General features: G+C 35.3%; 1 pseudogene; it reads left to right on the top strand.

The window, feature by feature from the left end:
- Positions 1-807: 807 nt before the first annotated feature.
- On the top strand, positions 808-907 carry LOC141567418 (U6 spliceosomal RNA; annotated as a pseudogene).
- Positions 908-10,490: the final 9,583 nt, after the last annotated feature.

Below are 10,490 nucleotides of genomic sequence, written 5' to 3'. Positions count from 1 at the left end.
TATTTTATGTGGACAGAGAAGTAGTTATGCAGTGCATAGAAAACATTCCCAAAGGTAAAATATAACTGTCTTATAAACTGGGAGGTATTTAATATGTACTTTTTATATGAAATATTCTGAGCTAGAGGCTATAGGGTATATTTAGCAGTATAAAATGTATTCTCTGACCTCAAGGAGTTTATAATCTATTAGAGGAAATAAGATTAACATATAGTAAAATCGATAGAACAGGTGAAAATTAGTAGTTAAGTGGCCAATGAGTAATTTCTATGAGTTCAGAGGAGCCAAAGTGGTTTGGGATGGTTTCCATATGATGATGATATGAATTTTATCACATCTTACCATAACTGCCTATTTACTCACCAGATTCCCCATTATGAAGTAATTTCCTTGAACACAGAGACTGCGTCTTGTTAGGAGCTGAGCTCTAAAGACATAGGTGTCTAGCTCAATACCTGCACAAAGCATGTACTCAGTTAACAGTTCATGAATAATACATGAATAACACAACAAACCTTAAAGGATTTAGGCACGTAGGATTTGAATACACAAATAAGACAATTCAACTTTTGGCAGAGCTAGTAGTAATAAGCAAAAGGACATGGTTGGAAAATCAAGAGTGGACAGGCCAATGTACATGGAGAGTTAGATGCACGCAGAACGGTCAGATGAGATAGAATTGAAGTGGTGATTACAAGCCCAGTTGAGGCTGAAGGCAATAACATCAGTTAGTGTCCAAAGAACACCTAAGCCAGGGTATGGACAGCGGAGAAGGAAACTAACGTCCATTAGAAAGAATAAACTGTGTTCACTTTGGCAGAAGATACTAAAACTGAAATGATAAGAGAAGACTAGCATGGCCCCTGAGAAAGATAACATGTTAATTCACGAAGTAGTCCATATTTTTTTAAAAAAGAAAAAAGAGAAAAAAAGAACTTCCAGCATGTGCTGACTGAGATGAGACAAAGCACAAAGAAGTGTGGAAAGTAAAGGATGACCAAGCCTTCTAGTTTGGGTAACAGAAAATACAGTGATGATTTTTCAACATAGGATGGGGGTCAATTTTAATAAGGAAATTATGAGTTATGTTTTAGTATTAACCTTAGAGTTTTGCACTTTGAACAAGAAACTTCAAGGAGAACGTGTTAAGACAGACTATTGGAGAAATCAGAATTGGATATGTTTTCTCACAGAAAACATAAATCAGAGCTTTTGGCTGAATCCAGAAGACTAGATCTGAACTGTAGTAAATATCCATAATATTGAAGAAAACTGGAAAGAAAATAAAAAGACTAGTGGGAGAAAAAGGAAGACACTCAGGATGGTGCCACATGAAGAATAGTCTTAAGGCAGGAGGTGATAATGGCGCCAATACTACCAGGAGGTTAAAGAGAAAGATCTGACCACCATGCAAGACAGCAGTTCCCTTGGAGAATTTATTTCAGGGGTGAATCAGGTTCCTAGGTTTAAAAGAGAACATATAGTAAAGAATTTGATTCAACATGATATGTACATAGTACTGCCTCACGAACTGTAAATATAAAAGAAAATTTTAGTGTTTAGCAATAGCAGCAGAGTAAAATGGGGGAGAGTGTGAGTGTGAGTGTGAGTGTGAGTGAGAGAGAGAGAGAGAGAGAGAGAGAGAGAGACCAGGACATATTGTATTAGAATGGAATAATGCATTCATCCTCTTTGGTACATCTTCTCCAGAGTAAGCAGAAGTACGTACATGGGCGCACATACACAGCATATTGCCATAAAAGACATAAATCCAAACCAGAATCCAACTTGCACAGAACCTTCAGTATCAATTACAAATTCCTAGAAATGCTACATAACTGGTGAATATCTTCTTTTTCAGTTGTTTTTCCTAACACATCAATACATTAAGCATTTGCAATAAACACATTTCACAGATGAGTTTCACAGATGCGCAGACTGAGGCTTAATGGGAATACACAAATAAGACCATTCAACTTTTGGCAGAGCTAGTAGTGTTAAGCATATAGTGAAGAGGAATGTGTACCTGAATGTACTATGCACTGGAATTTAGATCTAAAAGCTCAGCTGGATTACATTAAATAAATGTTTGACTGCCTGTAACGTACCAGGCACAGTGTAATGTTATGAGGAACATCAGTTGCTCCAGTGTGTTTCTCGCTCTGAAGATTTTCTTCTCAACAGCCACAGTTCAGTCTGCTCCCTACCCACGTACTTCCAGAGATAGCATTTCCTTTTACCTCTCTGATAGGTGTCGAAAACCTCTCTTGGGCTATGTCAAATGCTGGCTGAAAAATCAACCTAGGACCAGATACTACCTACTAGACGTGTATTATATGTGGAGTTGGATATTTCATCTGACTCAATTATCCACTACACTATTATGGCATACAAGTAAGTGTACTCGGACATCCAGTTTTACATGGCTTTTCTGCCAAGGAACTCAGAGAAAATTCTTCAAAAAGGCATCTTTTTCAGTTTCCTTCTTTATTGGCTACAAAAGTCATTACTGATATTTATTTGCAAGTGCTTAATAAAGTCATATTCACTCTAAATGCATATAGAGTGAACTCCAGCAACTCAAAAAATAGGGCTGAATAATAGGATATACCTTTTGAAGGGATACAAAGACTAATAAACACGGCAGAAGAACTAAGAAGAATTCCACTTTCCCAGCTTCCCATGGTGGAACATGACTTCCAGTAAAATTCTGGCACACGATTCCCAGTGAAATTCTGTATAGAATTTTAGGAACTTGCAAGGATAAAAATAACCAATAGTACTTGACAAATTTGAATTATATTTCTTGATGACATTTTTTAGACTTTCTCCCTTTGGTCCATTGTGTTGGCATCACTGCACCCAGCCAGGAAAACAATATGTACAACTACTAACAAAAAGGAACAGTCTCCATAATTCACTGGAATTACTATCTGATTGACCAAGACTGTTCCCACCAACCCCTGTCGATGACTCACATAATTATCCTCCTAAAATTCTTAAGTAATTCCCAAACTCTTCCATCCTTCATTCAAAAACACTCCTGAAATCTAACACCCTCCAAAAAGTCTGTTTCAGTCAGTGGGTTTAGCACATTGAGTTTCTTCACCCCTATCCCTCACTTTCTGTCATTTCCAGTCAGATAACAACTCAAATGTCATCTCCACAATGAGGTCCTGCTTGACCACACCATGTGTCACCAACTGTCATGAACTGTCACAGCATCATACTTAATTTTGATCATAGCACTTACCACTAGGGGAAGTTATCTTTATATACAAGGGAGCTCTCATAGGCAATCAGCTGATTTTTCAACAGAAATGTTTCAGGCCAGAAGGCAATTTCAAGAAATATTCAAAGTGAGGAAAACCAAGGACCTACAATCAAGATTACTCTACACAGCAAAGCTATCATTTAGAATTGAAGGACATACAAAGATCTACCGAGACAAGAAAAAGCTAAATGAGTTCAACACCACCAACCCAGCATTACAAAGAATGTTAGAGGGAATTCTTTAAGACCAAAAAAAATAAAAAATATGAACAATAAAATGGCAATAACTACATATCTATCAAAATTTAATTTAAATCTAAATGGATTAATTGTTCCAATCAAAGACAGAGGGGCTGAATGCATAAGAAAACAAGACCCTTACATATGCTGCCTATAAGAGACTCACTTCAGGCTCACTCTGACTGAAAGTAAAGTCAGAGTGATGGAAAAAAGATATTTCATGAAAATGGAAACAAACAAAATAAAACTGAGGTAACAATAGTTATACCAGACAAAATAGACTTTAAAATAAAGGCTGTAATAAGAAAGAGACAAAGAAGAATCCAGTAATCCCCCACTTCTGGGTATTTATCCGAAGAAACTCAAAACACTACTTCCAGGGGATATGTGCATTTATATGTTCACTGCAGCATTGTTTTCAATGGCAAAGATGTGGAGGAAGCCTGGGTGTTCATTGATGGAAGAATGGATAAAGAGGAAGGAGCACAATTGTATACAATAGAATATTGCTCATCCATGGAAGGGAATGGGTTTTTGTCATCTGCGATGGCATGGATGGATCTGGAGGGTTTTTTGCTGAGTGAAATATGTCAGACAGAGAAAGATAAAATGTGATTTCAGTTATACCGGTATATGGAATCTAAAGAACAAAATAGACAACAAACAAAAAAACAGAAACAAACTGATTGATACACAGAACATTTTGATGATTACTAGATAGGAGGGGTGTTGGGGAGATGGGTAGAAAAAGGGAAGAGATTAAGTGCAAATTTGTTTTTTCAAAATAGTGATGGGAATGTAAAGTATAGCATAAGAAATACAGTCAATAGTATTATAATAACTATGTATGGTGTCAGGTGGGTACTAGATTTATTGGGGTGATAGATGGGAGGGGGTAGGGGACAGGGTGTAAAAGGTGAAGGAATTAAGAAGTACAAATTAGTAGTTACAAAATAGTCATAGGGATGTAAAGTAAAGCATAGGGAATATAGTCAATAATATGGTAATAGATATGTATAGTGCCAGGTGGGTACTAGCCAAATCAGGGGGATCATTTTTGAATTATGTAAATATCTAACCACTATGCTGCACACCTGAAATTAATATAAAATACTGAATGTCAACTGTAATTGTAATATTTTAAAAGGAAAAAAGGGAAATAAAAGGTTCAAATTTCCAGGTATAAAACAAATAAGTCATTGAGATGTAATGTACAGCATCGGGAATATAGTCAATAATATTGTGATAGCATGGTACAGTGTCAGATAGTTGCCAGACTTTTGGTGATATCACTTTTTTAGAGATATTAATATAAATGTTGAATAACTATGGTGTACATCTGAAATTAATATAATACTGTATGTTAGTTATATTGCAATAAAAATTTTCTTAAAAAAAAGAGATCAAAGAAGCATAAAACAAAATGATCTGCATAAATTAATCCTCAGTAAACACTACAAAAGACATTCTTGAGAAAAATGTAGATATTTAAGGAGGATTTAGAGTTTCAATGATTTATGGAATTACTGTTAATTTTTTAGGAATGATAATGATATTGTGGTAATTTAGACAAATGTTCTTATTCTTAAGAGATCCATGATGAATTATTGATGGGTAAATTTTTTAAATATTTACAACTTAAACTTTCAAGTGGAATGACAAAACAATGTGTGTGCATGCATGAGTGTGAGAGTGTGTGTGTGTGTGTGTGTGTGTGTGTAGACAGAGAAAGAAGTATAAATGGTTTTCGTTCTCAGAATACTGCCACGGGATCCCGAGCTTGTCTCGTCCATCAACAAGAACCTTTGAGTGGTTACCAGAGGGTAAAGGGGGTGGGGGGTGGGAGATGAGGGTAAGGGGGATCAAATATATGGTGATGGAAGGAGAACTGACTCTGAGTGGTGAACACACAATGGGATTTATAGATGATATAATACAGAATTGTACACCTGAAATCTATAATTTTACTAACAATTGTCGCCCCAATAAATTTAAAAAACAAATTTAAAAAAAGAAGAAGTATAAATGGTAAATCTTAAAGAATATTATTTGAGTGTTTATTCCACTTATATTTTGACTCATCTTTATGTTTTATTATGAAAAATTTCAAAATTGGAAAAACCGGTATTTGAATACATGACTAGCTATAAGAAAGGTAGTGAATTCCTATGGATTCTAGCCTACTTAATACCAAATGCTGAAGACCCACTATTTTTCCAATTTTTTATATTAGGAGTGTTTATTCTCACTTATTTAATAATGTAAGCCATCTACTTGTTGACTGTTACTCAGTTGTATGTCTTTATACCATTTGGTTCAATAACAATCCTTTATAGGATAAGAGCCCAATACTATGGATCATGCCAATCAGTTCCTTTCCAATGCCCATACTAGAGTGCCAACCACAGAAAGACTATTAATAAATAATTCAGAGGAACCAGTATATGCAGATCAACTGCCCATTTCATTAAGTCATGGATCCTGAGCATCTAGACAGAGATCTTGAAACCAGTCCCAGGACCTCTGGTCATGAAAGAAAAAGTAGCTAACATTGAAAATGAAGTAAGTCTGGTTTAGTTTCCTAAAGCTTACACTACAACTTTTGTCAAGCCTACCTCAAACACCATGGTCACTAAAAAAGGCATCTTGCAGGTCCCAAATGGAGAACTTAAACTAATGAACTCCTCATTTCTTTTGACTTTCCCAGATTGCTCACTAGAATATAAGCAGCAAGAAAGCAAGAGTTTCCCCATTTGTTCACACTGCTATATTATCAGTGCCTAAAAAGAGTGCCTAGAACTTATTAGATAGTCAATACATGTATCTGCTGAATGAATTGGAGAGCCATTGTTCTACTGGAATTCAATCCAACTTTGGCCTACATCAGAGTCACTTGCTAAAACACAGATTGCTGGACCTTCTCCTAGAATTTCTGATTCAGTAGTTCTGGAATATGACCCATGACTAAGCATTCCTAACTATTTAGTAGGAAACGCTAAGGCTACTGGCCTGGAGACCACAGTTTTTAAACTACTGCTATAGAAAATATCTCTTTTAACTTCCCCTTGTTTCAGATGGCTACTGCTTCAAAAATGAACACTGTACTAGGCAGTTCTTTTGTATAAGATACTTAATGCACCTCATTGTTTATTTGACAAATAATCTTCTTATGGCATTATAGAAACATTTAAGCTTGAGTTTAGATTACTCAAAATTCAGACACTTTTCCATCCTTCAAAGCCAAATATTTACCATAAGCACTTTTCTCCCTGCCAGGGGAGGCTAGAATTCCGTATTAGCAGCTCAGCATACTACTCTTCCAGCTCACATGTGCACATTTGGAAGAAGGCTGGGAAAATACACACTATCTCTGTAGCACAATAGCTCCGTGAAGCGTGTCTGCCCCCCCGAGAAATCAGGTGCCTCATGCACTCCAGAAATTTATGTTAAAGAAAGTCTGTTTATGAGAAAAAATGTGTAACCCAAATTTATCTCGCAGTGACAACTTCAGAATCTGAAAATTTCCAACTCATCCCCTTGTGAGTTGCTTGAAATTGCTGTTTTTCAAGTTGAGAACACCTGTTTAGTGTTTTTTTCCTCTCCCTCCCGGTAAATGGAGCCGCTAGGAAAACAGCATCTGAAGGTTTTAATGAAAAAGAAACACAAAGTATTGACAGATTTCAACACATTTTACAACCCTTACCCTGTCCCCCTAATGAGGTAAGATCAAAAAGGAAGAAAACACTTGTGATATTGGGCTCTGGAGTTTGTTTTTAAAGTGCTGCAAATGAGCTCGGATCCAGGATCATTCTACGGGTGCAATTTGCACATTACTGTTAAACACCATATACAGACATGATTTTGGTAAGTGAACAACTTTCAAACAACTTTCCATCTCAACCATGGGACACTCTAGCAATTGAATTGCCACTTGTGCCTTCAGCACTGGGTCAAATCTCACTACAAAGAAAGAAAAAGCAACAATAAAATTGAATGTTAATTCTAACTTGATAGTTATTGAATCCCTAGTCTGTTCAAAGTACAGATTTAGAGAACAGAAAAGGAAAATGCTAATTATGGCCATGTGGGATGAGCAATCACTGAAGGCTTCAGGGTGACCTAACCTTTATTCATCCCATAAACCATTACAGAGGACCTACTTTGTGCTAGTCATTAAGCTAGGAAGAAATATGTATTCGATGGTAAGTGAAACTGTCACAGTCCCTATCTGCCTTAGTGGATCTTGGTCTAGTCATAGAGACAAACAAGCCATGTCAAGAAATAAATAGATATGTACTTACAAGTTAAGAAACATACACCAAAAGAAATGAACAGAAGACCTTTCATTCAACCAGCATTTGCTGTGTAACTGAAGTAAGTCAGGTCCTGCAGCTTGAAGGATGGATGGGACTTTAAGAACCAGATGAGATAAAATTGAGGAAAGAAGGGAGAATGGCAGTGCATGTAAAATGAATCATATGCGAAAATGTACAGGATAAAAAAAATACAGGTGAGTCAAAAATGGAAGTGAGGACATAAGAGGTTTTGAACTCTGTACAGAGGATATGGGCTTTATTCTCTAGTCCAGAGGTCTACAAACTGGGGTTTACAAAATAATCCATTGAGGGTAGTGCCGTGTTTCCCCGAAAAGAAGACCTAGCTGAACAATCAGCTCCAATGCATCTTTTGTAACAAAAATTAATATAAGACCCAGTCTTATTTTACTATAATATAAGACTGGATCTTATACAATATAATATGAATAAGACCGGGTATAATTAATAATATAATACCAGGTCTTATATTAATTTTTGCTCCAAAAGACACATTAGAGCTGATTGTCCAACGAGGTCTTATTTTCGGGAAAACACGGTAAGAACATGCTAAAATATCTACTTACATTTCTTACCTAAAATGTTTACTACAAGATTGGCATGGCTTCCTTACTTGACCCATGTTGGGTAGACGTGAACCTTGAAAGCAATCTTGACAGAGGGGGTCATTTCCCTCAATCATGCCCTCACCTGCAGCGCTTGTATAGCTGCTCTGACATGTTATTGATGTAATTTTAATTAGAATTCTTATAATACTTTATAATAAGATGAGGGTTCATCAGGAACATGTTAGGTACCACTCTGAGGTTTGTTGTTTATCTCAAAGGAAAGTAGTTAAAGGAGTTGTAGAGCTGTCAAATTAAAGACTAATTATATATTTCTCTTTTAGAGAAATAATTCCCAAATTGCAGGCCTTTTCTACAATAACAATAGATTTAAGATATCAGACATGCCTTATCTGTCCCTTCAAGGTAAATGTAAATTTTTTAATAACTAAGAAAGTAACTCCTTTCGGGAGAGAAAATAGCTATGAAGAGAACACTTAAAATATCAATGTTTGGGAATCTTCCTTCTTTTTTTGGCTATAGAAATTTTCCTATTTAAAAAATTTTGTTAACAAAATGACTTAAGATGTCATGTATTTAAACAAATATATGTCAATACATTTAAATTTAAAAATGGAATTTTCTAGTTTGTATATCAATCTTCTAAGAGCTTTAGGTGGTTTAAAGCCATTTGTTATAGTAGGAAAATGTTTAATTAACTAATTTGTAATATTAATTAATATGCAAAAAACTGATTAATGTTAAAAAGGTAGAAATTTGCATGTTAAATTTCAGCCCCCACCAAAAAAAATTACTTTCACCCAATTGGTAAAGCAGATTGAAAAGTGAATATCATGACAGTGCAGTAAATACAATATATATACATATATTAGTTACAGTATCTATAACAAGCATCAATATAATCTGGATACAGTCCAAGATACTTAATATATTAAATCAAAGTGTTAATTCAAGATTTTTATAAAATAATGATGCATAATATCATCACTATCATTGATATTAATAATTTTTACTGAAAAGTAGGTATTTTATATCGCAAACAAAAATTTTTAAATATCTTTATATCTTGTGTATTTCATCTTTTGCACATATTTTTAAATTTGTTTTATGTATGCTTATAAGTTTATAAAATATTAGTACAATAGCATCTGAACATAACTTCTAAGTAAATAAAACATGAAAGGGTTTACAAATTTGTATCGATAGGTTGCATAATCAAAAGAGCGTGCTGAGCACTGCCTCACTGAAAAGACTGTCAATTAAGTTTTTTGAGAAGATATAATACTCTACACTAGACTTTATGGAGATTAGTATGTCAGCATAGATTACCATGTCTGGAGAGATGGAAAACTAAAGGCAGAGAAGAAAATCAAATGCTATTGCAATGATCTTAACAAGTGGGTCTGAAATAAAAGAGTCACATGGTTATCATAAAGAAAGGAATGGATATGATACATATTGTGACAGGCAGAATGATACCCCCTAAAGACTCCCATATCTTAATTCCCGGAACCTGTAAACATATTTTATTAAATGGTCAGAGAGAATTAACATTGTAGACGGAATTACAGTTGCTAATCAGATGACCTTAAAATAAGGGCTTAACACAGATTCTCTTGATGGGCCAGTGTAATCACAAGGGTCCTTAAATGTGGAACGAGGAGACGTAAGAGTCTGTGGCATAGTAATGCAATGTGAGAAAGATTAGGTCATACATTGGTGGCTTTGAAAATGGAAGGGAACATGAGTCAAGGAATGCAGGAAGTCTCCAGAAGATGGAAAGGGCAATACCATGTATTTTCCCTTACAACCCCAAGAAAGAATGTAATACTGTCATCATCTTTATTTTTATCCCAGCGAGACCAATTTTGGACTACTGACATCCAGAACTATAAAATAATACAGCTGTGTTGTTTTGAGCCACCAAGTCCATGGGAATTTATTATAGCAACAACAGGAAATCAATATGGGTATTATGAAAAAAAACATGATGCCTAGTAATTAGAGGAAACACTAAAAAGTTGAAGATGACTTGGAGGTTTAGGTCTCAGAAGACTCTGAGGGTGAAGAAAACAAT

This window comes from Rhinolophus sinicus, linkage group LG10 (genome assembly GCF_036562045.2).
Source record: "Rhinolophus sinicus isolate RSC01 linkage group LG10, ASM3656204v1, whole genome shotgun sequence".
Taxonomy (NCBI): domain Eukaryota; kingdom Metazoa; phylum Chordata; class Mammalia; order Chiroptera; family Rhinolophidae; genus Rhinolophus; species Rhinolophus sinicus.
This window is presented reverse-complemented; position numbering and strand designations above follow the sequence as displayed.